Source organism: Pongo abelii, chromosome 18 (assembly GCF_028885655.2).
Source record: "Pongo abelii isolate AG06213 chromosome 18, NHGRI_mPonAbe1-v2.0_pri, whole genome shotgun sequence".
Taxonomy (NCBI): domain Eukaryota; kingdom Metazoa; phylum Chordata; class Mammalia; order Primates; family Hominidae; genus Pongo; species Pongo abelii.
Genome location: NC_072003.2, coordinates 49,283,309 through 49,288,416, shown reverse-complemented (window position 1 = coordinate 49,288,416; position 5,108 = coordinate 49,283,309). Strand labels below are relative to the sequence as shown.

At 45.2% G+C, this 5,108-nt stretch overlaps 1 pseudogene; it reads left to right on the top strand.

The window, feature by feature from the left end:
* Positions 1-457: 457 nt before the first annotated feature.
* On the top strand, positions 458-1,532 carry LOC100435453 (actin, cytoplasmic 2-like; annotated as a pseudogene).
* Positions 1,533-5,108: the final 3,576 nt, after the last annotated feature.

The following is a 5,108-nucleotide window of genomic DNA, read 5'->3' as shown; positions in this document are numbered from 1 at the left end:
TTTTGATGATTTCAAGAAAGGAAGGAAAATCGCCTGTTGTGTGCCTCCTGAGCAGGTGTCAGAATCTGGGATAGGCACTGTTGCTGGTCATCCCCCACTTGGTCCTCAGAACTTGCTGAGATAGGTGTGACAATTGCATAACTGCTGACAGCCAACCCAAGGAAGTCACTGCAAAGGAACCTACTACCCACTGAATTTCACACCATTCACTCATTCATTCATTCATTTAGCAGATATTTATAATTGAGGGCTTGCCAGGTATCAGTCCCTGCAGCAGGTGCTAGGGATAATGAGAGAACCAAGCTCCAGTCCATGATGTCATGGCGTTTACAGTCTACCTAGCCTTGCAGCTCTATGCTGCCTTTAACAAAGGTCCTGTAGAAGAAATTATTACTCACTCACTGCCACTAGCCCACACACCGCATCCTCCCGCTGCTCAGCCACCCGCTTCTCCACGATGGTGATGGAAGAACTCATCGGGCTCATCATTGACAATGGCTTTGGCAGGTGCAAAGCTGGCTTTGCTAGGAACGATGCCCCCCCAAACCATGTTCCCCTCCATTGTCAGGTGCCCTGGGCACCAGGTCATGATGGTGGGCATGGATGGGCCAGAAGGACTCCTATGTGGGCAACGAGGCCCAGAGCAAGTGCAGCATCCTGACCCTGAAGTATCCCATCGAGCAGGGCATGGTCACCAACCGGGATGACATGGAGAAGATCTGGCACCACACATTCTACAACGAGCTGCGAGTGGCCCGGGGGAGCACCCAGTGCTGCTGACTGAGGCCCCCCTGAACCCCAATACCAGCAGAGAGAAGATAACTTGGATCATGTTTGAGACCTTCAACACCCTGGCCATGTGTGTGGCCATCCATGCCATGCTGTCCCTCTAGTCTGGGCATAACAGTGGCATTGTCACAGACTCTGGAGACGAGGTCGCCCACATGGTGCCCATCTCCCCTAACCAACTACCTCATGAAGATCCTCACCGAGTGTGGCTACAGCTTCACCCCCACGGCCGAGTGGGAGATCGTGCGTGACATCAAGGGGAAGCTGTGCTTCGTTACCGTGGACTTGAAGCAGGAGCTGGCCGCCACCATGTTCTCCTCATCCCTGGAGAAGAGCTATGAGCCACCTGACAGCCAGGTCATCACCATCTGCAGCGAGTGGGTCTGGTGTCCAGAGGCAACTTTCCAGCTTTCTTTCCTGGGCATGGAACCCGTAGCATCCACGAGACCACCTTCAGTTCCATTGTAAAGTGTGACGTGGACATCGACAAATACCTGTAGGCCAAGACGGTGCTGTCCTGCGGCACCACCGTGTACTTGGACATCACGGGCAGGATGCAGGAGATCACCACCCTGGTGCCCAGCACCGTGAAGGTCACAATCATCGAGTCTCCTGAGCACAAGTACATGGTGTGGATTGGCGGCTCCATCCTGGCCTCCCTGTCTACCTTCCAGCAGATGTGGATTAGCAAGCAGGAGTACAAGGAGTCAGGCTCCTCCATCATCCACCGCAAATGCTTCTAAATGGACTGCGAGCAGATGCCTAGCCTTTGCTGCGTGGATTAATTCAGAAGAATAAATTTGCCCCCGGCAAATGCATACACCCCATGCCAGCCTCATGAAACTGGAATAAGCCTTCGAAAAGAAATTCGTCCTTGAAGCTTGTATTTGATATCAGCACTGGATTGTAAAACTTGTTGCTGATTTTGACCTCGTATGCAAGTTAACTGTTCCCTTGGTATTTGTTAAGTATCCTGTACATATCTTGAATCTCAACCCTTAGTACATGTGGCTTGGTCTAAGAACCACATGTGACTGAGGTAAGTACGTGCTTGTGGAAGACAAGTCCATGGCTTGGTGGGTCTGTGTGGCCAGCAGTCTCCCACCAGTGCAGGGTGTTAATGTGTTAGGGCTGAATGTTCTGGGATTTCTCTAGAGGCTGGCAAGGGCTCCTGAACCAGTTTCTGTCCTGCTGGTCTGTCAGGGTTGGAAGGTCCAAGCTGTAGGACCCAGTTTCCTTTTTTAGCTGATGTTTTCCTGCCAGAGTACCATGGCTTTTACTTGCCTTGAGTTGGAAACGGTTTGCATTTATACCTGTAAATGTATTCGTCCCTTTAATTTATGTAAGGTTTTGTGCGTGTGTGTGTGTGTGTGTGTGTGTGTGTGTGTGTATGCAATTCTCAATTCTTTAAGAGATGACAACAAATTTTGGTTTGCTATAGTTATGTGAGAACATTAGGTCCCAACAACACATGAGTGCGTAAGGAAAAATAAAAGTGCTGGTGGAAAAAAAAAAAGAAAAATTATCCAAAACTTGGAAATAAGGAAAAAGGATAGCTGCACATTTTTTGTTTCTTTTCTTTATATATGTTTTTTAAATCTTTTTTGAGACAGGGTCTTGCTCTCTTGCCCAGGCTGGAGTGCAGTGGTGTGGTCTCAGCTCACCGCAACCTTCACCTCCTGGGCTCTAGCCATCCTCCCACCTCAGCCTCCTGAGTAGCTAGGACTACAGGTGCCCACCACCATGCCCGGCTGATTTTTTTTTTTTTTTTGTAGAGACGGGGTTTCACCATGTTGCCTAGACTGGTCTCGAACTCCTAAGTTCAACTGATCTGCATGCCTCAGCCTCCCAAAGTCCTGGGATTAAAGGCATGAGCCACTGCACCTGGCCTGCATATTTTTTCAATATTACATTGTCCCAATGTCTAACAGACCAATGAAATGATTATTTCTCTAAGGCAGTACCATCAAGCAGAATTTTCCACAAAGAGGAAAATGTTCTCTGCCTGCCCTACCCAGTAGAGTAGCTACTAGCCAAACATGGCTATTTTGTTGTTGTTGTTTTTATTTTCTTTTCTTTTGTAGAGATGAGGTCTCTCACCCTGTTGCCCAAGCTGGTCTTAAACTTTTGCCCTCATGCAATCCTCCTGACTTGACCTACCAAAGTGCTGGGATTACAGGAGTGAGTCACTGCACTTGGCCCACAATTGGCTACTGAACACTTGAAGTAAAGCTATTGCTAGGAACTAAATTTTCAATTTTGGTTAATTAAAAACATTTTTTTGTTGTTGCCTGCCCAATTTTCCAACAAGCCAGATGTCCATAGAACTGAAGCTTGAGAAACGTATGTTTCTTCTGTGGGATGCCCCTGCTGCCTGTTGACCAACTCTTCTTCCTTGCTGCTCCTGTTATCCTCCCATGATGTGTAAACACCTAACTTTAGTCAGGGAGGAGGAATGGATTTGAGGTTTATTTCCTGTCTCTCCCAGTGATGTCACCTGAAGAAAGCTTTCTTCCCTGCAATACTTGTTGTCTCAGTGATTGGCTTTCTGTACATCAAGCAACAGGACCTAGACTGAACCCCTGGTGTTCATTAACATTATGACATTAAAAAGTAAATAAAAATAAAATAAAAAATAAAAATAAATAGCTACACGTGACTAGAGGTGATGGATTTGTAAAGTGCAACTCTAAAGCAGTGTGTTTGACCTGGGGGCAATTTTGCCTCCCTGTGGGACATTTGGCAATGTCTGGAGACATTTTGGTTGTCACAACCGTGGGGGTGCTACTAGCATCTAAGAGGTGGGTACCACTGACAGTACGGCCTGGATAATTCTCTGTTGTGGAGGTTGCCAGTCTGGGCTGGATAATTCTTTGTTGTGGAGGCTGTCCTGTGCATTGTACAATGTTTAACAGCACCCCTGGCCTCTACCCACCTGAGGCCACTAACACTCCCCAGTGGTGACAACCAAACATGTCTTTGGCCATTGCCAAATGTCCTCTGGGAAGAAAAATCACCTTTAGTTGAGAATCATTGCTCTAGAGAAATATATGTTTTTGTTTGACTGACCATTTTCTTAGGGGCCTAGACTATATGAAATTAGATGTGAATTTATATATGAATAAATTGCAAATGATTTTGATTTTGTCCAGTTGAGATGCAAATTATTTCTCTCTAGCAGAAAAGATAACCCCAAAGGATAGAATTTCATTGCCTTGTAGAATATTAACCAGTTTCATATCTAACCTAGAAATCCCATTTAAATACATTTTTCCACACTGACTATATAAATTTCTGTTTCTCTATTGAACCAGTTTTACCATCCTCCCAGTTCCTTCATTAAAGAACATGTACATGCTCAGCCTATGTGTATATGAAGGTCAAAATTTTAACTTGAAAACCATCCTTTGATACTGTTTATTCATAAGGAAAGAAAGGTGTTCACCAGGCACTATGAAGTAAAAAGGCAGGTTACAAAGCAGCATAAATAGCATAATCACACTTTTGGAAACACAACACAGAGAAAAACTCATGGAAGTATATATACCTGGACCTTTCACATTTGTGAAAATGGAAAAAAAAACAAACAAAGTGTATATACCAAAATGTTTCCTGTGTTTGCCTCTGGGCAGAATTAAAGGATATATATATATACATATATATATATATATATATATATGTATATATATATATTTTTTTTCAGATGGAGTTTCGCTCTTGTTGGCCAGACTGGAGTGCTGGAGTGCAGCAGTGTGATCTCAGCTCACTGCAACCTCCGCCTCCCAGGTTCAAGTGATTGTCCTGCCTCAGCCCCCCGAGTAGCTGGGATTACAGGCGCGTGCCACCACGGCCGACTACATTTTGTATTTTTAGTAGAGACAGGGTTTCACCATGTTGGCCAGGCTGGTCTCCAACTCCTGACCTCAAGTGATCCACCCACCTTGGCCTCCCAAAGTGTTGGGATTACAGGCGTGAGCCACCGCGCCGGGCCAGATATTTTTTAAAAAGTCTTATTATTGCCCTGTTTGTATTTTCTGGGTTTTCCAAAATGATTGGGTAGTATTTACATAATTTTTTAAATTATCAAATATTTTTTAGAAGAAATGCAATGCAATTCTGGCCTCCTCCACACAGTTCCCATCCATTTCTATTTCCCACATGCCCACCTATGACCCCCCAGTGGCTGCCTTTGGCGCTCAGAAGACTCATTTGGTAGCTGGACACCAGGTTAGTTGCAGCACAAGTATTTCATGTAGTACAAAGATCTTACATTTGTAGGACTTTTTTTTTTTTTTAAGAGACAGGGTCTCACTCTGTCA